The sequence below is a fragment of the Trichosurus vulpecula genome, chromosome 4, assembly GCF_011100635.1.
Source record: "Trichosurus vulpecula isolate mTriVul1 chromosome 4, mTriVul1.pri, whole genome shotgun sequence".
NCBI lineage: Eukaryota > Metazoa > Chordata > Mammalia > Diprotodontia > Phalangeridae > Trichosurus > Trichosurus vulpecula.
Genome location: NC_050576.1, coordinates 118,798,199 through 118,824,550, shown reverse-complemented (window position 1 = coordinate 118,824,550; position 26,352 = coordinate 118,798,199). Strand labels below are relative to the sequence as shown.

Genomic DNA, 26,352 nt, shown 5'->3' with positions numbered 1-26,352 from the left:
AAAAGAACTATCCTCTGGCCTCAAAGACGATGAGTCGGCCATTCAGGTACAGGTTGTTCTAGATGGTCTTTCAGGTTCCTGCCAACTCTGACTATCTGTGACTCTGGGAGTCTTTATAGATTTCAATGCCGGCTTATCTAGAATCATACTTCTTAAGCTATCGATTTAGACAATATCTAGAATACACCCCAGAGCCTACTGATTGCAACTCCCCCTCTTTTTTTTTTACAAATGAAGAAACTGAATCTAAGAGACCTTAAATGACTTCCCCAAGGTCACACAACTAGGAACTTTCTGAGTCAGGCAGTCTGAGGACTTGGGTCTTTCTGTCTCACAGCCCTGTACTATGCTACTCATGTACATAAAAAAGTTATATGATAACTTTATTGTATATTTAAAAGGAATAGCAAGCTGTATGTAATAGCTATGCAGTTTCATGCGCAATCATCTTTTTTATTCTACTGTTGTGAAATGTTTGTTTTATTTCATAAATTTAAAATAAAATAAATTTTAAAACATCAAAATTATACAGCAAATAGGTCAATTTCCCAAACAAACCAAACCAGTGAATCCAAAGTGGAAAGAATCTTATCTGACTACAGAGAAACGTACATTTCCAAAGAGCAGTATAGTGGATAGAGGGTTGGACCTAGAATCAGGAAAACCTGGGTTCAGATTCTGCTTTTGGCATTTACTGGTTGTATGACCACAAGCAAATCACAAACTGAGACTTATTTTATTCACTTGCAAAATAAACCTTGGACAGCTAGATGGGGCAGTAGATAATATGCAGAGCCTGGATCATCTTCCTGAGTCCATGTGACCTCAGACACTTACTAACTGTGTCACTCTGGGCAAGTCACTTAACCCTGTTTGCCTCAGTTTCCACATCTGCAAAACAAGCAGCAGAAAGAAATGGCAAACCACTGTAGTATCTCTGCCACACAAACTCCAAATGGGATCATGAAGAGTCTGAAACATCTGAACAACAGCAACAAGAACAAAAAATAAACCTTAGTTTCATCACCTGCAAAATAAGCCTGAGTTTTCACACCTTGAAAACGAAATTTGTAATAGATAACTCAGATATAAGGCCGAAACGATATAATGCATGTAAAGCACACTGCAAATCTGAAAATTCTACATAAACTGAAGTTATCAGTAGGGGTGACCTGGTAAATGTTTAACAAATGGCTCTCTGGGAAAAAATGAATTTAAATTTAATCTGCGTTATTGACATTTTCTCCATCAATTTCTTAAATCTAGACAATCAACAAATCAATGAATCAAGCTCTGATCTGTAACATATGTCTTTTTCCAAGATATAAATGGTCACACAGAAAATGTAACAATTGACTCCCAAGCTTATTCACACGGTGCCAGTCCGCCTCTGGCTATTGCCATCATTAATGACAACATTCAAATAATAGCTGAAATTTATATAGTACTTTATGTAAACCATAATGTGGTTTACTAAAGTAAACTACCAAAGTGTTTTCTAAAGTTACAAAGTACTTTAAATAAAGTGTTTCATTTGGTCCCCAACAATGCAACATTCCCAGGAGATTCAGAATTCTGTAATTTGAGAGTAAGAAATGTGCTTAGAGGGGCAGCTAGGTGGCATACTGAGTAGAGCACCAGCCCTGGAGTCAGGAGGACCTGACTTCAAATGTGAACTCAGACACTTGACACATATACTAGCTGTGTGACCTTGGGCAAGTCACTTAACCCCAATTGCCCTGCCAAAAAATACCAAAAAAAATAAATGTACTTAGAGATCATTTAGTCCATAATTAGCATTTGACAAATAAGAAAGTTAGATAAGAAAGTTACAGATAAGAAAGTTCCTACAGAGGGGAATCAATGTGCGTAGTCATATAGCTTATTAGCAACAGATTATTAGGATGGATATTTGGGCTACTGCATCTCAGAGCACTTGGACAACAAGCTCACAGACTAGCACAAATGGTGGATTTTTTTGAAGTATCTATGGGTTAAAGCACAACTACAAAACTCAGGGTCCTCATGTCAGCATATCAGTTACTGACCCAGCAAAGTTGCTTTTTCTTTTTTTTTAAATTTTGTGCTCAAACTTTAATGGTGCCCCAGCAGAAGTCTGAACTTTGCAAAAACCAAAGATGTTTTTGTCAGTGGGGTAATGACCTTTCAATCCTCTCTTCAAATAGAAAGCACTAAAAATGATCATGTTTGTGTCCTTTTTAAATAAAATATATGAAAATACCATTCAGATGGAAGCAAAGTTTAAAAAAAGAAATCAAAAATTCTATCTTATCTGAAAATAGGGCAAAAACACTATTCTTCTCACCCCATCTCAAAAAGCAAAAGTAGCAGAACGAAGCCCAATAACTCAAAGTGTTTATTGCTCATTAAGCAAGAACTCACAGCTGCCTTCCCTCCCCAAACCAAATTTAGCATTACCAAATTAGTACAACAGAAAAGCCACTTATTGCTAAGGGAAACACTTTGTCTTCTACGGATGTCACTGTATTTCAATTAACCTAACTAAAGGGTAAAGAGGCTGCTCAAGAAACAGAAAGAACAGACACAAATGCAAATTAAAAAAAAAGCAATGAACAGAATCTAGAAACTGAGCATATGGCCACAACAAAAACAAAAAAAAACTTGACCCTACATTCCTATTGCAGTGCCAGAGATTATACTGAGCAACTGTGGGTGTAGACGTGAAAGGTCATCATGGCAATGCTGTGGTTAGTATCTCCTTTTCCTATCTCCCACTTTGGTCCGTTCTTTTCTCTCCCTCTCCTCTCTTCCTAGTGCTGGATTGAAAGGAGTGGTTAGAATTGGTCTGTGTGCATGGGAAAATGGATCCAGGAGAAAAGAAAACTAATAGCTCTTTTTTTTCCTCTGCTTTAACCATTGTATCAAACAGTTTATTTGAGATATGAACAATATTTCTATCAATAAATATATCACCCACCAAATAAAGTAATATAGTAGGGAAATGGGGAGCTTCTCTAAGACAAAACTTCCAATTGATTGGAAATTCAATAAAGTTATATAAAAATAAAAAAAAATTACCAGTAGAACAGATGGCATAAACAGTCTGTAATGTGGCAATTGGAAATAGTTTCTAAAAGTAAACGGAATAAGAGAGAAATTGCTTCTGTATCTTTTATCGAGTAGAGAATAAAGGGGAATATAGCAGGTGAGTTTCCATTTGGCAAAGAGACACAAAAGGATACCAGGGGAAATGGATTGAGAGAGGATGAAATCCCGAAACATAGGGCCATTTAGCCCACTTATCTGTCATTTTCCAAGAACTTCAGAAGTTTTATATTTTGTTCTTTCAACCTACAGAAACTGTAATTTTGATCTGAGCCCCTTACATTTATGCCCCTAGCAAAGTTATTTAGAGATGATTTCCAATTTTTATTTCTAATCCTTTATCTGATTATTTTGACAAATATGTGCTGCCTTTTTGTGGAACAAGATCTCCTTCCTTCCTTCTTTCCTTCCTTCCTTCTTTCCTTCCTTCCTGCCTTTCTTCCTTCCTTCCATCCTTTCTTTTCTTCTTTTTCCTTCCTTCCTTCTTTCCTTCCTCTCTTCTTTACTTCCTATCTTCCTCCCTCTTCCTTTTCTGCTTTCCTTTCTTCCTTCTTCCCTCCCTTCTTCTCTTTTTTCCCTCCCTCCCTTCTCCCTTTCTTCCTCTCTCTCTTTCTGAGACTGGATCTATCTTGTCCAGACTAGAATCACAATGGCTGCTCATAGATGAAATACCACAAGCTTTAACCTGTTTTGTTTCTGAACTGAGATGGTTTGTCCCTCCTTACCTAGCCTGTTGGCTACTCACAGGAAACTCACCATATTGGTGAGGTCTACTGCAGCTCAGAATTCCTGAGCTTGCTCTATCTACCAGTCTCAACTTTCCCAGTGGCAGAGATTATAGACTTGCTTAGCACAGTACCTGGTACATAGCAGCTACTTAGTAAATGTTTAGCAATTGATAGATGCTTCTCCATAGCCAGTAACTCTATATATTTCTAACCAAACTTTACTTTGGAAACGACTCATATACTTTTGGTGATTTTTACTGGTGTGAGGATTGGAGAAAAGATTTTGGTATTGGTCCTTGGGCTTAGGAGAGGGAACTTTGCAATTTTTATTAGGTTTCTTTTTAAAAGTATTGAAACTATAGGAGAATTTCAATAGTATAAAGTTGATTATTAGATTAATTTTTTTTTCTGGAATATATCAGAACTTTTTCCATGCTAAGGGGTGAGATAAAACAATTTTCCCAGTTGCTGTTATGCAGAATCACCCAAGTTCAGAGTTAAAGAGACCTTAGAAGTCATCTGATCTAATCTGGACCTGAAAAATAATCCTCCCTGCAACAAACCTGAAAAAGTCATCCAGCCTTTGCTTGAAGTATTCTTTCTCGATACCCAATGATATATCTTCAATAAATGAGTGAAGGAATGGAGTGTCTGGAGGAATTTTTCCATATTTCAGTAACTATAATAAAGTTTCAGAAAGCATACTTCTTATAGAGGACTTGATTTGAAATCCAGTCTCTGATGCTTATTATCTATGTAACTTGGTCAAGACACTTAGCTTACCTGGGCCTCAGTTTCCTCATCTGTAAAGTGAGGGTGTTAGACTGATAATCTCTGAGGTTCTTTGCAACTCTGGCTGTATTAATCTGGAAAATATTTTAATGAGCCATTATCATAGGCTTAAAACTAGGTAAAACATATTTATTGTTGAAGGCCTTAAAACCTCAAAACATTTCAGGACTAGCTATCACTTTTTTAAACTACTTTAACCCAAGCATGAAAATAACCTGTATTTCAAAGTACAAAGAAAATATTTTTCAATGGCACCATGTAGTTACATAATGGTAAGACATCAGGATTAGTTCACATCTCACAGATTTAACAGAAGGCTAAAAGCTTTTCATATCAAAAAACTGAGAAAACAGGACCATTACTCCTCTACAGAGAACTCTCCTCACTCAGGATTGAAGAGATTTTGGTACTATTTCCCATTAAAGAAAATTCCTTCTCAAGTTCCAAACAGAAGAAGACAATGTGGGTTGTTCAAAGCAAACAGCTGTTCTAAAGTTTGCATTTTTGAGTGTTCAGTTCCTCATTTTAAAGGGTAGTCAATTATTGACTATTACACAGTGAAGAGAAATGTTTTTAGCTAAGAGATCTTGAGTGTTTGAGTAATTCTTTTGCATAATTACACACTGAACAAAAATATTTTCAGAAAATACTTTACCTGAGCATTAAAAAAACCTACCAAACTTTATTCAAGGAGTCTATTGAATATACCGTTCATTGTTACTTACATCATCCAAGCAGGTCAGTCAATTAACTGGCAATTATTAGGAACCTACTAAGTGCCAGGGACTGTGCTAAGTATTGGGAATAAAAAAAGATAGTTGAAAAGTCCTTCTTTTCAAGGAGCTCACAGTCTAATGGGAGAGACAACGTGCAATTATATACAAACAAGATATAAACTGGGAAAAAATTTGACCTAGCCTCAGAAGGAAGGCACTAAGATTAAGGAGAACTGGGAAAGGAATCTTGCAGACTTTAGTATCTAAAACCTGAAGGAAGCCAGGGAAGCCAGAAGGCAGAGATGAGGAGAGAGTTATCCTTTATGGACACATTGCCTTTCTTCTTGCATGTCTGTAACTGATAGCTCTAATCAAATAAACAATGCCCCCAGAGCATCTAATTTTCAGCCTTACATGGTCAAAAGCATTAAAAAACAATAAAACCCTCTGGAAATAGTTCCTATATTTAAAACAGAATTGATGCCTATAAGTGGCATGTCATATAACAGTGAGGGGGAAAACACTTTTACATAGCGGCAGGGAAAAATGGAGCCAGTTATGGAAAGAACATGTAATTGATAGTGCCAGAAAGCTGCCTGTCATAAAACCATCATACCAAGAAGGAAAGAAAATACTGACATTTTTATGCAGATGGAGACTTTCTCTCTAACTTCAGTGAAGACTGTGCTTTCTCTCTCCTGCTCTTAGTGTACTAACATCATTAAGACAATGATCAGGATTATTGGTAATTGTATTAAAAATGATTTTTAAAAGCTTCTTGAAAGTCTCACCTAACTGTTAGGACTGGGTACCTAATTAATTATGCCATATAAATTCAAGACATTCTTTTGTATCTAAAAACATCTAAAAAAATCAGGAACTTAGCCAATGAAGTTACTATAACCCTACTTTCCAGATACGGTCAAAAACTCTATCAGCTGCACTTAATTATGTTATCAGTCCTCACATTTTTCAGTGTCTGAGGGGTGGTATATAAAATCAGTGAAAATTGGTGTCCCAAAGGAGCAAGACACCAAATTTTTTGGAGTCAATAATTTTGTTCAGTTCTGACTCTTCATGAACCAATTTGGGGTTTTCTTGGCAAAGATACTAGAGTGGTTTGCCATTTCTCCTTCTCCAACTCATATTACAGATGAGAAAACTGAGGAAAACAGGATCAAATGACTTGCCCAGGGTCACGCAGCTAGAAAGTGTCTGAAGCCAGATTTGAACTCAGGAAGATGAGTCTTCCTGACTCCAGACCCAGTGCTCTATCCACTGAATTGCCAAACTGCCCAATAATAATCACACATAAAACTCACTCCCTTTTCCTTTTTCAAGGAGCCTAATTTCCTTCAAACCCTGAGCTTGTGCTACCACGCAAGAAGCAATTAGGTGGTATAGTGATGGAGTGCTAGACCTGGAGTCAGGAAGAAGAGTTCAAATATAGCTTCAGAAATGTAGTCACTGGGCAAGTCACTTCATTCGTCTGCCTCAGTTTCAACAGTAAATTGGAGATACTAATAGCACCTACTTCCCAGGGTTGTTTTGAGAAGCAAATGAGATAACACTTGGCTTAGCACAGTCACTGGCACATAAAAGGTGTCCAATAAATGCTTGTTTCCTTTTTGGCTTGACCCTCTTGACTAGTGAAGTGGATGCGTGTGTGTGTGTGTGTGTGTGTGTGTGTGTGTGTGTGTGTGTGTGTGTATCTGTTTTCTACTCTAATCTATGCCCAGATTAAGTCTGGCTACATCCTAATGGTTCAGTTCCACCTGTTGTGGACAGGAGCGCCACCTTAAGGGTAACATAATGGGCTCTAGGGGGCACCATAGTGCACAGAGCTCCAGGCCTGGAGTCTGGAAGACTTACCTCCCTGAGTCTAAATACAGCCTCTGACATTTACTAGCTGCATGACCCTGGACAAGTCACTTAACCCTGTTTGCCTCCATTTCTTCATCTGTAAAATGAGCTGAAAAAGAAAATGGTACACCACTCCAGTATCTCTGCCAAGAAAACTCTAAATGCGGTGATGAAGAGGCCATGAAAAGTGACTGAACAGCAAATAGACACAAGAGGCACATCAAACACGCTCTCCATCTTCATCTTGATTCTCATTTGCACAACTCAGAGCCGCACATCCTTTAGTGGCTATATTATGCACCTGTAGCACAGGAATTTGGGGAGAAGTACATGAACGAGGGAAACAAATCTCATCCTTCCCTGCATTGACAGATACTAGGTGTGTTGGTGTATAGATCATTACGCTATCCTGTCCTTTAACTATTTCTTCTCAGAAATTGGAACAACCAAGCTCGGAAATACAAGTGACTAAAGAAGGCCTTTAGTCTGGCCTATTCTGCCTAACACATTAAATTAAAAAAGAAAACTGAGAGAAGAGAATGGGACAGTACTAGATTTGGAGTCTTCAGGCCTGGGACTTAGTCCCAGCTCTTCTACTTGCTACCTGTATGACCTTGGGCAATGACTTAACTTTTCTGGGCCCCAGTGCTTCATCTGTAAAATGCTGGGTCTGCACCAGATGGCTTCTACAATCCCTTCCACCTCAAAATCTGTAGTTCTGATTGATGTGTATTTAGTCAAGTAACATTTCTTTAGACTAGACATCATAATAATGACAATAATTTGTCATGGCAGGTGATCTAGAACCAATCATACCAAGGAAGACTGAGGGTTGGGTTGAGGTCTGGGGCAATAGAAACAAAGCCAACTAGTACAATACAACATATTATAGAATAGACTACTTTGATTATATTGATGACACAACATGGTAGAGTGGGACCCCTTTGTAATGATCATGGCAGAAGACAAGATTAACAACTAATTTAAAGGCTAAACTATCCTTATCTCCACTGTGATGTTTTAATTGACACTTCTCTACCCAGAATATAACCAAATCTATTTTATAGAAAGTGAATCAGGGCTTTACTATATTTATAACCTGGTGCTATTCACTTTAAACTTCCCATCTCCCTCTGTAACTCCCCCCATCCATCTCTTTTCTTAAAAACAGGAAAAACTCTTGAAAATCCATACCAACCTTTTGCTTTCTCCCCCTATTGTGCCACCTTCACATACTGCTATAAATTGGTCTGTCTTGGAAGTGGGATGAGATAATGGTTCTATATTTTGCATAATTAGCATAACCACTTTGAAGAATTTTGAATTTTAGTCAGGTATGAGGAAGGGAAGTGTGACAAAATCACCTGGGCGGGGAGGGGGAAACATTCTGTCATCTCACAGGTAGTTCAAACTTCAAGGAAAAATGAACCCTCAAGATTTGAAGAAACACTTGTTGCCATCTTACATCCTAAAACAGGGCTGTCCAACCTCAGGTTTTTATTGAAACAATAGACAGTATATTTTGATTTGCCATTTTAGTGAGAGCTCTGCGGTAGCTCGGCTTCTTTTACTAAAGCATTTATGTAAATTTCTGTACTTGTAGGCCAGCCGTATAAATCTCCCACAGGCCGCATTTTGGACAGCCCTGTCCTAAAATACATTTCAAGAAAGTTTTCTGGAAGAAATCCCTCTTTGGGGCATCAATGGTGCATTTAAAAGCATGCTAAAGAGAACAGAAGGAAACTCAGAAAGGAATACAGACCAGTAGGGCAGTGTTGGTACTTCTGTGTTAACTTTAATGTATGCTTTTTTAAAAAGCTGTATGTACTAATGATTCACTGTTTCATATAATCATCTTTTTTTTTATTCTTTGCATGGGGGAAGGTTTAGGCTTGTGGATTTTGTTTGTGGATTGTTTTATATTCATTTTAAAAATTAAAGATTCCTTTTTTTCTCTTATTGCTTTATGTGGTTCTAGATTCTACATGTGGTTTGTTCCTAAGCTTTATATAAAACCTCTCACTTAAGTTCAACAAACTTTCCCAGGGGAATTTTACATTGGTGTACAACCTCTGGGATATATCAGGGAGAATGGGTGCAACAGGGGCATTCTGCTCAGATCTGGGAACAGAAACAGTCATGCTAAGGGCAGAAAAATACCTGATGCATAGATCTATAGGCTTCTTTTAAAAAAAATAAGTAAAATGTTTTGCTATTGATTTTATCTACTTACTTCATTTTCTAGTGGAGTAAATAAAGCCTATAAAGTTTTATGCTATAGATAAAAATAATAATATTAATAGCTAGGATTGGCTTAGTGCTTTAAGTTTTGCAAAGCCCTTCACAAATGTAGTCGAGCTCACTTTATCTTCACAACTACTCTTAGAGATAGATGCTATTACCATCATCATTTTACAGAAGAGGAAAGCGAGGCAGACAAAAGTCACACAGCTGAGCCCAGGGTAAGTCAGGTAGGAAGTGTCTGAGCCCAGATTTGAACTCAGACCTCCCTGACTCCAGGTCCAGCACTCTATCTGCTGGGTTTTTGGGGGGGGGCACAGCACTTAGAGCTGAGTTCCCGTATTCTTTTTCTATAGCATATCCCTCTTACTCCATGAGCCTTTCCTTATCTTCCAACAGGTCTACACACTTGATCTACTACTTTGGTGTCTCCATTCTCTACATAACCACTACATCAATCCTATGTTACAGAATCAGATCTAGAGTTATAAGGTACTGGAGAGGACAGCTGTTTTAACATCCCCATTTTACATATGAGGAAACTGAGATCCAGAAGAGTTACATGACTTGCCCAAAGTCATACAGTCATTAAATGACAGAGTCTAGATTCAAACTCAGGTCATCTAACTTCAAATCCATCAGTTCTCCCTGGGTCTTTGAAGTCTCTGGATTTGCCTCTTTTTTTTTGTCCTGGCTTATGCAAGGAATGGAAATCCTTATTCCTTTGATCTATAGGGGATGTAGTATGATTAAAACCAAAATTTTATCAGTAATTGTAGAAGGGAGAGATTAATATCATGCAAAATAATATACAAGACCTTCAGTAATCAAGCCTACATAACAACTCAGCTTGAGGGCTGGAAGAATCTTATAGATCAAATTTCTAGCCCAACCCTCTCATTTTATTGATGAGGAAACAAGGACTCAGGCATGAGTAAATTGTTCCTTTAGTTAATCTTTTCTGGCTTTTTTTTTCTGCAAAAGGTCAAGGTATCCCTCTTTTAGTTCTCAGGATCCATTGGTTACCTACCCCTTCAAAATTAATAGATAAAGGATCAGAGATCAGAGCTCTTTCCATCTATAGTCACCTATATTTGGGTTGTAGGCAACGAGCTGTGGTGGAATTCACAGCCAAGTGATCTGGGTTTAAGTTTTATCTCAGCAGTTTGAGGGTCAGTTGAAGGAATTGGGGATTTTTAGCCTGCATTTGATAAGACTAGAGAGGGTGAAGCACTATAGTTCTTTTCAAGTGTTTTAAGAGCTATTGTGTGAGAAATATATGAGACTTGTCATGCTTGACAAAGGAGTGTAAAACTAGGAGCAATCTGTGAAAGTTTCCTCAAGGAGGCAGTGAGTTTTGCTTCTTGTTTAGAGACAGTTTGGGCAAGATGCCCTCTGGGGTCTCTCTCAACTCTGAGATACTTAGCACTGTCTATGATTTACCAGCTGAGTTATCCATTGCAAATTATTTGATCTCTTTAAGCCCAACTTTCCCTACCTGTAAAATGGGGGTGATATTTATACTATCTATCTTCCTCAAAGTTGTCGTGAAGAAAATGCTTATAGCCACTAATTAATTAAATTATTCATTCACTAATTAAATTATTGTAAAGTGCTGCTTGGTAATCCCCTTCCTCAAAAGTTGCCTCCTCCCTCTTTAAGAGAACAGCATATGATGAGAATATGATGAGTATATGAAATGAAGCACAGTCTGACACCTGCCCTTTCAGGTAAGGGGCAAAAGAAACAGGAGGCAAGGAATAAAAAGCAATAGAGGAAAATATTTTCTCCATGAAAATACTGTAGGTGATAATTCCTACTTCAAGAGAGATTTTGGAAACCAACAGAAAATTTATCAAATGTGCACATGGCCCTAAGTCTTTAGAGAGCATCATCTCTTCTGTCTAGACCCAGAATCTTGCTTGCTTCCCTGGGGAACTGAGAGACCCTTCTCTGAGTAGTGTGGTTACTGCACACTGAACTATACAACTCACTCATCACTCATTGTTGCTGAAGAGGATCAAATGATCCCTGTTCACATTTCACAATGTCCCGCACGTGCTGACATTCATTTGGAAAGTGCCATCTGTCAACAGGAACTGAAAACAAAGCCATTTTCCCAGACATCTATGACAAGACACTTGCCTTTGTTCTCAGTGTATGCAGCATACTACATAATAGCGGTTTTATTTTGTGTGAAATGTGATTGATTTTAGCTCTGAGCACTGGCAAGCACAATCCTTTACCTTAATAAAAGGAGGATAAATAAAATTATGAAAGCAACATTTGTGCTGGCCACCTTTCTTGGCACAAGATCTCAAAGCTGATGGCAATTTATAACTATGCCAAAATAGAGGAGAAGGAGGAGGATGAGGAGAGAGGGAGGGAGAGAGAGAGGGAGGGAAGGAGAGAGAGAGAGAGAGAGAGAGAGAGAGAGAGAGAGAGAGAGAGAGAGAGAGAGAGAGAAGAAGAAGAAGAAGAAGAAGAAGAAGAAGAAGAAGAAGAAGAAGAAGAAGAAGAAGAAGAAGAAGAAGAAGAGAGGGAGAGGGAGAAGGAGGAGAGGGAGGGAGAGGGAGAAGGAGGAGAGGGAGGGAGAGAGAGAAGAGAGAAAGGGGGAAGGTGGAGAGGGAGAGGAAGAAGGAGAGAGAGAGAGGGAGATGAAAAAGAGAGAGGGAGGGAGGAAGGAAGGAAGGGAAAGAAAGGAAAAAGGAAAGAGGGAAGAAGGAAGGAAGGAAGAAAAAGAAAAGATACAGAGAAAGGATATAATATTAAATCTTGATATTCTAAGTCCCCATTTTGTGCTCTCTATCTAAATAAAATGAAAATATTTGCAAAGCTCCTTGAGGGAAAAATTTCTCTATTCTCTAAAATTATTTTTCTATTATGCCTAAAAGAATAGACAAATTTTCCTGACCTTCCGATTATGAGATGACTTTTTGTAAAACACTCAAAGCCAAAGGAGGACATGATTTTTTCTATGAAGTGAAGATTCAGTTCAAAATTATTTTAAAAAATCAATTCCTTTATGAAACTTTATTTTCTTTTCCAGGTGATAATTATACAGCACTTTGACAGAAGTGTAAGAGAGGGTGCCTGAGGAAATATGTCCTTCCAAAGAAAGAAACCAAGTTATTGAAAATGCTGGACTTGAAGGGTGTCAAGGAAGCCAAGAAGCAGAGGTGAAGAGAGAGAGCATTCCAGGCATGGGAGATAACTGAAAAGGTGTGGAGGTGGGAGATGATACATCACATGTAAGTAACAGCAAGGAGGCTGTGAAGAATTTCATTTAAAATAGTCTTGCAACCTCTAAGGTGTTAGATGGTTCAGTTAGATGAACTTGAGTACTAGCCTCTATAGGTATACAGAGTTCTTTCTCTGTAATCAAAGGAGGCAATATTCTTCAAGTTCCACATTAGAGTAAAAAGAAACCGAGACTTGCACAGATCAAACCACTTTCAAATTATCTAGGACCTATCCAGTTCATTGTAATTAATTTGTATGATATCAATGGAGATGGGACAAATCTGGAGGTCTGAGTCCAAGGTACCCATAATAAATAGGCCTGACCAACATATCTAAATTAGGAGCAAAATATCTGTTTTTTATTTCTGGCATTGTCCAAGATCCTATTTTATTTTCAATTTTCCCTTTGTCTTCTTTTAAAGACTTCTGTATTGTCAAGATTATTATATTGTCAGCCTTACCTATAATGATGATAGTAATAGTCCTAATAATAGCATTTACAGGCATTTTAAGGTTTCCAAAGAACTTTCCATGTACTATCTCAATTGATCCTCATAACAACTCTCTAAGCTAGGTGTTGCTATTATCCGCATTTTGCAGATAAGAACACTGAAGAGGATAGAAGTTGTGAGTTGCCCATTGTCACCGACCTTATGGTCCAGACTTTCCTGACTCCACATGCAGTACTCTATCCACTATGCTAAGGATAGTCCCACCTTCAGAAAATCTTTAAGAAAAGTGCCATAAACAACTCCAAAAGACTAATGATGGAAAAATGCCATCCACATCCAGAGAAAGAACTATGGAGTCTGAATGTAGATCAAAGCAGACTATTTGCTCCCTTTTTTGTCTTTGTTTTGTTTTGTTTTTTTTCTTTCTCATGATTTCTCCCATTCATTCTAATTCTTTACAACATGACTAATGAAAAATATGTTTAATAAGAATGTATATGTAGGGGCAGCTAGGTGGAGCAGTGAGTAGAGCACCAGCCCTGGAGTCAGGAGGACCTGAGTTCAAATTCAGCCTCAGACACTTGACACACTTATTAGCTGTGTGACCTTGGGCAAGTCACTTAATCCCAATTGCCCTGGCTCCCCCCTCCAAAAAACAACAAAAAGAATGTATATGTAGAGCCTTTACCAGATTGCATGCCATCGTGGGGAAGGAGGGGGACGAAGGGGGAAGGGAGTGGGAAGGGAGGGGGAAGGGAGGGGGAGGGAGCTGGAGAAAATTTAAAACTCAGAAACTTATGGAAGTGAATGCTGAAAACTAAAATTAACAAATTAATTTAAAGGGAAAACCTAAAAAGGAAGAAAAGTGTCATAAAATTCAAAGGGCCATCATGAACAGAGCCCCTTTGATGCTCTAGAATTCATAAGAAACCTTATGGAAAAACCTTTAGCATTTTGGACCAATTACATCTTTCATCGTATTCAGTTCTGCTGTATTATAAAGACACAACTTAACTCATAATAATCACCCTCTTCCGAATGTCATTTTAATTTTCAGTTGTGATACACCTTGTTTCTCTTGTCCTTTTACAGGGAATCCTTTAATCAGGCAAGAGGCAGGTGTGTAGAAAGAGGATACAAATTTCAGGGCCTAAGTTTCTTACAAACCTTGACCGATGCTTACTGTTCCTTCCCAAAGTCCACCTTAAAATATTCATAGAAAACCCCTTTTCAAATCACCAGGTTGTGAGCTAGAGTGGTGGCGGGGGTGGGGGGGGGGAAGAACACCAGAGCAGTATTTGTACTGAACGGTTATTCCCTAGAGATGCTCAAACCCACAACAAAAAAAGTGGTGTAAAGAGTGAAGAATTGTATTTAGGTAATAAAAACAGGATATTTTAAAAAAGGCTCTGAAAATCTGAAAGCTTTAAAAGAAGAAGAGAAGGGAAAGAAAAAGCAGCCAGCATCCAGATCCATATTCAAACATAAAGACAATCTTTCATTATCTGTTGTAATTTTCCTTATGAACAGATCCGTACGAAGCTGGATGAACTCATTTTCAGTTACAAAGTAGATAATCTAGTACAAGAAAAGTCTTTTAGCTGGTCTTTGAGCCTCCAGTCTTTTTTCCTGCTGACTGTTATTAGATTAATTCTCAAAAAATAACTACTTTGATGATATAACTCTTCTGCTGCAAAACCTTTAATAGTTCCCTAGTGATAGTGAGGTTCAAGCCTCTTTAGCTGCACATTCAAGGTCCTCCATAATCTAACTTTGAACTGTTTTAACACTGTTATCTCCCACTACTGTCCTAATTACCCTGTCAATCATGGCCAGTTATTGGCTAGTTAACTCACTCTCCCCTAAACAACCTTTGTGCTTTCCTGCCTCTGTGTTTTTGCTAAGTAGAATTTACCAATCAAGATCAATCTTTTATTTCCTGCATTTAAACCTTTCTTGGTCACCCAGTCTCAAATAAATTCCTCTCTTCCTCAAACTCTCACAAGGTTCATTAGTTTCATAATTCATTTTACAACTATTGTCTTGTGGCAACTTTTCTGTTGTATCTTGAACTGTTCTTAAAATTATATTATCATTTTCATATGTTTAGGAATTATTTCCAAAACTATATTGTAACTTCTTTGAGGTTAGGAAATATGTCTTCTTGTTTCTTTGATTCCCTCCAACTACTTTGCATAGCTCCTTGTGCATAGTAGACATTCAATAAATATTCATTTGAAATTAAATTTTTATTTCATTAAATTTTTATTGAGTATACATGAAAGGTGAAAAACTTACATGCCCAACAGATTTGGTAGCAGATTCATCACAACCTTTCTATATGATTATGAGAGAGCCAGCTGGGTTGGAAAGAATATTCTTTGCTGTTTAGAGGCAGTCTTCATGAACCAAGGAAAACTGGACCCACTGATTTTTTTTAAATCCCATTCTACTCACCTAAGTATTTTTGTCTCACCATCTAAATAATCCATTAGTGTCTACATATGAATACCCTGTTTCCAAAAAAGAGGTATTTTAGCAGAAGGGAGAATGTGATTTTATGAAAAAAGGTTTTTACTCATACCAATCCTTTACAATCAGTCTTGTGCTCATTCTCCATTACAGTTTAAAAAAAAGAAACAAAACAAAACAAACACAATTTCACTGCAGTTATTATGTCTCCATGGAAAATTATTTAGTTCATTACAGTTTTCCTTGAGGAATGCAGATTAACTGTAATTATATGTGGCACTTTTGAAACAATATAGCTTTGTTCCAACCAACCATTTCCTTTACAAATATTTTAGGCAGATTAGCTATAACCAACAAGCTTTTATTTCAGCATGTTCATTGAAAACAATCTATTTTTCCTTCCTTCCAAACATGATATTTTCATTAAAGTTATTTCTTTTCACTGGAAAAAGTCACATTTTAATATAAAAGCAGAAGGCAAATAAACCACGTATGCGCATAGATTCGTGCGCTCAAACCTTAACAACACACCAGAAGAGGACACGTTTTATTGACATAATAATATAAGGTTTGGCTTCAGTATCATACATAATCCTTTCATCCAGAGAAAACATATAATTAATGGGTCTTTAACACAGAGACCCAATAGTGTCTCAGTACAATCATTTAGAGTTTCCATACTATATTCTGTGTCTTTTTAAATTATATAAACTGTGCTACTCACTTGCACTGTTTAAGATGATTTTTTTAAAATATGTTTGATGAACATATAGCTCAAAACTGACGTATAGATTAAAAATATAGATCAATTTGATTTTATTTAACAAGCGTTAAGCATCTATTACTGCTATTACTACTAGGCAGCTAGCATTTATATAAAGCTCTAAGGTTTATAAATGCTGTACAAATACTGTCTTATTTTATCCTCACAACAACCCTGGGAAGGAAGTGCTATTATGATCCCCGTTTTACAGATGAGAGACCTAAGGCAAATAGACATTAAAGACTTGAGTAGGGTCATACAGCTAGTAAGTGTCTGAGAGAGGACTTGAAATCAGGTTTCCTTGATTCCAAGTGAAGTATTTTTTCCACTGTGCCATCTAGCTATCCTATGTGCCAGGCACTGTGCTAGGTTCTAGAGATTCAAAAGCAGAAATGAAACTGTCTCTGCCCCTAAGGAGCTTACATTCTCCTGGAGGCAGATGGGATCGAATGGGTATGTTAGGGGGATGGAGACATGTACACAGAAAAGTTAAAATAAAATACAAAGTAAGTGCAAAGGAATTTCAGGGATATTCTTAGAATAAGGGGAAAACGAAAACAAATAATCAGGTTGCTTCCTATGGCATTTTATTAACTCGTTAGATCATTAAAGACTTAAAAGAAAACAGAATACAACTCTCATCAATCTTAAGAAGGTTTAGGTGTAGAGTAAATTATTTCTTCCAATCGTGATTTCTTTGGCCTATATCCCTTGTTGACATTTTGTGTCTTGGTCCTAAGAAGTTTCTATAAAATGAGAAGTTAGCTCCTTTTGTAAAAATGGTAGGAAAAATAGGGATCTCCTTTCTGGAATCAGGTCATTTGAGCGTAATTACATGTGAGCACGTGTTTACTTATTTGGTGTCCTTACATGTACCCCAGGGCAAAGGTAATCAGGTGGTCATTTTTGAGGATTATATTAACTTTTGGTTTTGTTTTGAGGAACACGCAAAAGTATTATTCTTTAAGCAAAAGAAAAATTCCCATTTTCATTTAGCAGATATATTTATATTATCAACAAAACTTAAAAGGGTGTGTATGTTTGTGTATGTGTGTGTGTGTGAGAGAGTTTGTGTGTTTCAGGGGCTGGAACATATTTTGTTGGACATAATGAGCACTTTCCTTCAGCCATATTCATCAAAATAGTATGTATCATATGAACACCTTAGAACAGGGGTGAGGGACCTGCAGCCTCAAGGCCACATGTGGCTTTCTATGTCCTCGGGTGCGACCTTTTGACCGAGTCCAAGTTTTGCGAAACAAATTCTTTTATTAAGGGGATTTGTTCTGTGAAGGTTGGATTCAGTCAAAGGGCCACCCTTGAGGACCTAGAGGGCCACATGTGACCTCAAGGCCACAGGTTCCCCACCCCTGTCCTAGACCTATTCTAGTTTACATTCTTTTCTCATGAAACCTTTTTCTAGCTTTGAAGCACATCCAAATGGAGAACAACACCAAGATTCACAAATTAGCCCTCAGTCTGACAAAGATGTCAGCAAAATCTTGCATATTCAACACGAAGCTTTGAGTGAGATGAAGGACACAAAACCATTTTTGCATAAACTGGTAACAACAATGCCTAACATTTACAATTCTTTAAAGTTTGTGAAGGACTTTACAAATACCATCCTCATTTTATCCTCAGGAAACCCTGGGAAGCTTGCTGTTCAGTCATTTTTCAGTTGTTTGTCTGACTCTTTGTGACCCCATTTGGCGTTTTCTTGGCAAAGATACTGGAGTAGTTTGCCATTTCCTTCTCTAGCTCATTTTACAGATGAGGAAACTGAGGCAAACAGGGTTCAGGGACTTGCCCAGGGTCACACACCTAGTATGTGTCTACTGATGAGGAAACTGAGGCATATGGCAATTAGGCAACTTACCCAGGATGGTAGTAGTAGTAGTAGTAGTAGTAGTAGTAGTAGTAGTAGTAGTAGTAGTAGTAGTAGTAGTAGTAGTAGTAGTGGTAGTGGTAGTGGTGGTAGTTGTTGGTCAGTTTTATTTGACTCTTCATGACTTTTTCTTGGCAAAGATGCTGGAGTATTTTGCCATTTCCTTCTCCAGATCATTTTACAGATGAGGAAACTGAGGCAAACAGGGTTAAGTGTCTTGCTCAGGGTTCCCACATAAGTGGAAAGTGTCTGGGCCCAGATTTGAACTCAGGAAGATGAGTCTTCCTGACAGCAGGCCCAACACTGTATCCACTGAGTCACCTAGATGCCCCTAGTAGTAGTAGTAGTAGCTGTCATTTATATAGTTCCTTGAGGTGTGCAAAGTGCTTTATAAATATTATCTTGTTTTATTTTCACAAGGGAAGTAGGTGTTATTATAATATCCAATTTATAGTTAAGGAAACTGAGGTAGATAGAGTATTTTTAAAAGTGACTTGCCCAGGATCACACAACTATTAAGTGTCTGAGGTCATATTTGAACTCCTGGTCCAGCATTCTATCTGCTGTGCCACCTAGTTGCTGTAGTGTAAAAGACATTTTTAGAAACAGGTTTTGCTCTGCTAGAGACATTGCTATATATGCTCAAATCTTTATTGGCTATTTCCTCATATGACAATCTGGCACTTACCCAGAGATTTTTATACAAAACCTACAGGTTTCCTTATGATTTCATGGGAATTTACTAAGCTTTCTTTTGAGACATCATCATTATACTAAGAGACATGCAAAGAAAACTTGGAGATTGCCTAATTTCTGGGTATTAGTAAGTACAGAGAAAATCCTTTTCAGTCAAAAGAGAAAATCCTTTTCAGTCAAAAGATCCCTCGGGCAATTATTGGATAATGAAAATAGATGTAGATTGATAGCAGAGGAAGATAGCTATCTGGTGAGAAATGTGGCTACCAAAAAAAATCTAGATTAAGATTTAAGCTAAAATATTAACCCACCTATATAACTAAACTAGCCAGTCCTTTAGAAATGGAAACCAAGAAACTGAGATTTAATTGTTTTAAGTAGCTTGCATCCCAAATATTAATACTGAGATTCTGCAGCTAAAAGATTTGTGTGGCTATAAGTAACAGAAGTCAGAGGAGAGTTTGTATGAGATAATAAGCATAGCTAGCATTTACGTAAAGCCTTTCCTGTTTACAGAGCACTTTATATCTGTTATCTCACTTGCCTAGTTATCTCATATGAGCTGCTAAATGTATGTCAATCTAAACAGAACTATTTATCTCATAGAGCAGACGAATTGTATATGTAATAAAAATTTTGTCTTTGTATTTTTATGTTTATATAAACATAAATGGTATATACAGATACGGATATATGGATACCCACAAATTGCTATATTATGAAAGAAATGGGTTAGGATGGTATGGTAGACTGCTGCTAGACTTGAGAGTCAGGAAGACCTAGGTTCAAATCCTGCCCTTAGAGACACATTAACCGGATGACCTTGCAGAAATCACTTAATCCCTCTGAGCCTCAGGCAATTCTTTAAGAATGTAAATTATGCATTAGCTGTATGTGGGAGTAGTTTCCACACTGACAAGATCATGGGTCCTTGACACATTGATCTCTGAATGTGCAGTATCTACCTGACTTTCATTTATCCTTTTTATCTTGCTTGCTCCCTTCCACCAGGTCCTTTGGAATGCATATTCCAATGTTAACAAATGTCCCTTCATCCTGGACCTTTTCCTCCTCTGCTTATAGGTTAGGGGAGAGATGCTAAGCCTGTGACTCCATTGGTGAAAGGCCAACTTAATGAGAGAACTCATTTTATAATGTTGTTCAGTCATGTCTGACGCTTAGTGACTCCCTGGACCACAGCACGGCAGGCCCTTCTATTCTCTGCTCTCTTGAAGTCTAACCTAGCTGATGTTCATTGTTTCAATGACACTCTCTATCCATCTCATCCTCTGCACCTTCAATCTTTCCCAACATCAGGGTCTTTTCTAATGAGTCCTGTCCTCTCATCGTAGTAGATGAGATGTGCACCTTTGGTTGCTGATTGGCATTTCCAGACTTTTGTTCTGACATAATCATTCCACAACCGCTTCTTTGGCCATATTTTTTGTTGTTGTCCCTCAGTCATTTCAGTTGTCTCCAATTCCTTGTGGCCCCACTTGGGGTTTTCTTGGCAAAGACACTGGAGCAGGTTACCATTTCCTTCTCCAGCTCATTTTACAGATGAGGAAATGGAGGCAAACAGGGTTAAGTGACTTGCCCAGGGTCACACAGCTAGTGAGTGTCTGGGGCCAGATTTGAACTCAGGAAGGTGAATCCTCCTGATTTCAGGCTGGTCAGACCTTAGAGCTCACAATTCATGAAAACGGCTCTCTTTCTGAGATCTGGTACTCAGAAATTTATGTCAGACCACAATCTATTGATCTTCCAATTCCTCCATTTCTTTATTCATCCCAAACCTATTTTCTTTTTTTAGGTTTTTGGCACCTCCATTCCTTCCACCCCTCCCAGTCTATCAAGACTGCTCTGACCTTATTTTTATCCCCGTGCAGTATTGTCTCTATGGTCAGTCATTTCAATAATGTTCTTTCCTTCACCTTTGAATCATTTTCTCCCTTTGATCTTATTACTTCAGTGCTACTGAATTCTGCTGAACAAAATCTTGAAATTGTGGTGTCTGCTAAAAAGTCATGCTATGACTAACATTCTACTGAAGGAGCTCTCTCTCTATCTTAACTCCTTAACAACAAATCCAATTATTCATTTTCTGTCCCCATCCTTCTTGCCTTCTTAATGACATTTAATACTATACACCAGAACCACAAACCACAGCTTGACAGATTTCTAGAGTTGGAGATGACCTCAGAGGTCATCTAATCCAAAATGAACCTGAACAAGAATTTCAACTATGACATCCTATACAAGTGATCATCCAGTCTCTACAGGAAGTCCTCCAGGGGAGCCACCTGTATGTCAAGCAATATCTTCTACTTTTGAGTAGATCTAACCATTAGGAAGTTTTTCCTTAAATCAAACTTAAATGAGTATCTTTATAACTTCCTCCCGTCTTTCTTTATTCTGTACTCTGGTGCCAAACAGGATGAATAGAATACCTCTTCTACTTGACAACCTTTCAAATACTTGAAAACAACTACTATATCCCAACATCCCTTATTTCCCTGTCTTCTTCAGTCTAAACAACCCCAGTTCTTTCAAAGGATCCTTGTCTGGCAAATCCCTTCATTAATTCTCTAGGGCTTGTCAATGCCTTTCCTAAAAGGCAGTGCCCCAAATTGAAAACAATACTTCCCATGTGGTCTGATCAGGCCAGAATAGAAAGCTATCACTTCAGCATGACTTTTTATTAAATCCTAATATTTCAGGGATTTTTTTGGGGGGCAGCCATATCACACTATCATTTGTAGTATATTAAAGCTCCCAGATGTTTTTTTTTTAAATGAACTCCATCTAGCCATGTCCACTCCATGTTGTTCTTGTAAAGCTGACTCTCGAACCCATGTGAAATTTTATTTTCATTCCTTTTGTCTCATATTATTAGATTTTAGCCCAAAGTTCTAGCCTGTTAAGGTCTTTTTTTTTTTAATTTTGTCATCCTTTACATGAATTATCCCTCCTAGCTTTCTGTTATTTGCAATTTCGATAAGCATGCCAGCTAAGCAATTGATCTAAGTTTTTATGCAAATCATTGAGAAAATACAAGGCCCAGCACAGTTCTCAGAGACATTCCTTTAAAGACTTTCTAAATTCGAGTTGACATCAAACCTTTGGGTCTGGCCATTCCACTAGCTCTAAGTACATTATCATCTAGTCTACATCTCTCTCTCTTTTCCACCAGAATAGCACGGCACAAGGGATGTTGTCAAATGCTTTGATGAAAGCTGGGTACAAGATATTGCCCCTTTCATATGTGAACAGTTTGGCTGCTGAAAGGGGAAAAAGAAGAACATTTGCATAAGAACATTTGGATACATAACATTTGCATCCAAAAATGGATAAAATCAACTTGTGAAGAAAAGTAGTCTCTCAGATAAAATGTTAAGGAGAGACACAGGCTGTTCTGAAGACCAGATAGACAATTGCCTTTCAGATGAATGTATTAATGGGACTTATCTGAAGGCAGAGAATGAAAGTAATGTGGCTACAAGGCACTTTGGCCCATCAACCCATTTCTTGTGACTTATTCTAAAGGCTCAGAGACAAAATTGTAGGTAATATAACTATTAGGGAATTATAGAAAGCTTATATAAATTTGGGGTCCAGACCTGACAAAAAATTGATTTTTAAAAATTTTTATCTCCTAATATAAGAATCAATCACTGACTATCAAGAGACTCTCATTTGAGTCAGTGGAAGATATAGGAAGCCAGACAGAATACATTTTGAGAAGAACCTATAGGATGAGATAGAATAATAAGCAGGAATATAAGCTGAACAAGTAGGTCTTAACAAGAAATTGGGGACAGAAGGCATTAAAGGTTGCCAGTTGAGACAACAGAGTTTTCAATTGCTTTGTCGGGAACTTGCTGGTTGGAAGAGCAACATTGCTTTGTCAACTGGCTGGAGAAAGCCCAGGGTAGCCATTGGAAAAGGGCAGCTAGATGACACAGTAGATGGAGTGCTGGGCCTGAAGTCAGGAAAACTCATCTTCCTGAGTTCAAATCTGGCCTCCGACACTTACTAGCTGTGTGACCCTTGGCAAGTCATTTTACCCTGTTTGCCTCCCAGTTCTTCACCTATAAAATGAGCTGGAGAAGGAAATGACAAACCACTCCAGTATCTCAGCCAAGAAAACCCCTAATAAGGTCATGGAGAGTCAGACACAACTGAAACTACTGAATGATAACAACAGCTATCAGAAATTCATTGGAAAAGAGCTGAATCTTGCTGCTATGTAAAGAGCTTTCAGGACTTACTGTTTTTGAGTGTCATTTTTATCCTGAGAGAAGGGAAAGCTCTCTATATAGTAGAGGGCAACAGGCCCTTTCTGGATGAAGAGGAAAATACACAGGGGGAAAGACCAAGTTCTGTGATTGTTTTGCTGTGAGCTGTGTTTTGCTGTCAGCAGAAACATGGCATTGATTGGACAAAGAATTCTCTGCTATTTGCGGATCTGAGCAGTTTAGAAGTTCTCTCACCAAAGGGAACATCTTGTCACTGAGAGGGTGTAATATTTTTTTTTCAGTGTCATGGTTAAGAATGATTGTGAGCTAAAAGAGTCTGGTTCATTAGCTTGAAAGCAGAGGAGGAGAGGCTTTGCCAAGCAGGAATGTAGTGAGAACCAGAAGGGAGGAACAGCAACAGAAAAGTGATTTTTGTGAAGGGTAGATTGTTCCTGACAGGACCAAGGACCTCGATGCCTGCAGTCCAAAGCTGTGAGTTGTTCTAGGCCCATGGGCTTGCTTATAGATTTAAGTGTGTGCCCACTCTCCTCTAAGAAACACTGTATACATTGGTGGTTGAGTGTGAACCAAGTTTGTAGGCAGACTGTGGTGCTTTGCTTATACCTGCTTTTGCTTTCTATTGAGTAAATGTGTGATCATTTTTGCTTTTTCTTTATTATTCAGCTTTATGTTCAAGAGTTAATGGTGTCATGGTGACTAATTTTGTCTACTGGGAAATACACTAGTTCAGGAACTACAGGGACAAGTAGGAGAACACACACACACACACACACACACACACACACACACACACACACACACACACCAACATTGCCTCTAGGACTCTGAGAGAGAATGAACATGGCCGGCCATTGAATTGGGTGGGGGTAGGGGAAACCAGCCCAAATGCACACAGGTCAGAGGTGATTCTACCCAGAAAGAGAGAAGAGCAGGAGGGTTATGTGTGTCATATTAGCACCCCATTCTCATGCTCCATTGGCCTGAAGGTATGGGGACCACACCTGAGCTATACTGCAAACTTAGTAAGTTTAACATACATATGTAAATTATATCTGTAATCTATAATATTCCCTTAACTTAATAGGCTAGTAACCCTGTCACAAAAGGAAATACAGCTAGTCTACTGTGACCTCTTCATGAGACCATACTATATCTTTGACAAAAAGAGTATCCCCCACCCTGATAACCATTTCTCCCTTGACTTCTGTGATTCCTCGCCTTCTTCTCACCCCTTGAATATAAGTATTCCTCAACTGTTCTTTTTAGATCTCTTTTCCTTTACTTCTATACTCTCCCTTGGTGGTCTCATCTACTCCTGTGGCTTCGATCATCACCTCCCAAATCAATCTCCACATATATCCCCTCATCTGGACATCCAGTAGCAAATTTCAAATTTGCTGCTGAACATCACTCAGGAATCTCAAAATCAGTATAAGATTGGAGGATCATAGAGTTAGAGCTGGAAGTGGCCTCAGAAACTATCTACTCCTGGCCAATTTCAAAAAGTGAAGCCCAGAGAGGTTTCAGTGGTTTACCAAAAGTCACACAGAATGTAACGTCAGAGTCAGTCTTCTCCCTATGCTACTGTGCTGCCATGCTTCCATCTTGCATCAAATACGCTCATCCCCCAAACTTCATTATTTGTACTAATGGCAAAACCATTTTCTAAGTCCTCCATATTTGAAATCTTTAGTTTAGGTATGATTCTTTTCTCCTCACCCCACACATTCAATCCTTTGCTAAATTTTTCTAAATTTCTGCCTCCATGATATTTCTTACAAGAGGTACCACCTCTCCACTCACCTAGTACAGGCACCATTTCTTCTTCTCTAGATCCTAACAAGTCTTCCTGTTTCCTATCTATCTCCATTCCTATCCATCCTCCGTAAGCATTTACAATTAATCTTCCAAATATACCACTATACTCATATCTCTCCTCTACACAAAAACCTCCTGTTTCCCTATTGTTTTCTGAATAAAGTGTGTGCTTATGGCTAGCCAATACCCTCCATAAGCTGGATCCAACCTCCTTGTCTGGTTACATATCTCACACTATTTTTTCCCATTAATTCTATATTCCAATCAGGCATGATTAACCTATTTCCTGCCATCTGTGGCTGTTCCTTTGCTTATGCTTTTCCTCATACCTGGAATGGAATCCACCCTCACTTTCATTTGTTAAAATCCTTCCTTCTCTTTAAGGCCCTTTCCAGATGATGCCTCTGCCATGAAGTCTTCCTTAATTTCTGCTTGGTTTAGTCATTTTTCAGTCATATCTGAATTTTTGTGACCCTATTTGGGGTTTACAGTAGTAAAAATTTTTTTTCTTCCAGCTCATTTTACAGATGAGGAAACTGAGGAAAACAGGGTCAAGTGGCTTACCCAAGGTCATACAACCAGTATGTGTCTGAGGCCAAATTTGAACTCAGGAGGATGAGTTTTCCTGATGCATTCTATTCATGTGCCATCTAGCTCCCTTAATTCATACTCCTACCCACAAGAAATCAATCCTTCTCAAATTTCTTTGCCTAAATCAATCTCTCTCTCTCTCTCTCTCTCTCTCTCTCTCTTTCTCTCTCTCTCTCTCTTTCTCCCCCACCCCTCTTGGGTCTAAGGTAACAGAAATAAGAAAGAGAAAGTGGATATTATAATGAGTATATTTCTAAGTGTTTACCTGAGGTTTAAAGAATAATTCTCATAAAACCTCAAACTGTCCTGAGTATGAGAATACAATGTATACCACAATTGTCCAGGAAGAATAAGAAGCCTTGGCCAGAAGAAACAGTAGATAATAGTAAAAGGGAAAGCTAATACTTGAAAAGAAAAGAAATGGGATGACTGGAAAACTAGTTGGGACCGATTTTTTTTTCCAGGGGAATTACCAGCAGGAGTCCCATTAACCCCACTCCTACAGTTTCTTATTCCCCAGACCCTGTCATCCTCCCCCATTTCTTGCCTTGATGGAATCCTTTCCCCAAACATCATTGCTGGCTTGGAGCTGAGAGAGTCAAGAGGATTCTGCCCTTCTATGTCAAGTTAGGGTCAATGAGAGAAAAATGGGGATATTTGGGAAAAAAGAAAATATGCATACATTTTTAAAATTTAATCTGCATTATTAACACATTATGAAGTATAGATAAGCAACAAAACAA

General features: G+C 38.1%; 1 protein-coding gene across 2 annotated transcripts in view; it reads right to left on the bottom strand.

Moving 5' to 3' along the window:
- Positions 1 to 26,352, bottom strand: part of KCNK2 (potassium two pore domain channel subfamily K member 2) — a 222,548-nt gene that overhangs the window by 36,443 nt on the left and 159,753 nt on the right. The window lies entirely within an intron of this gene.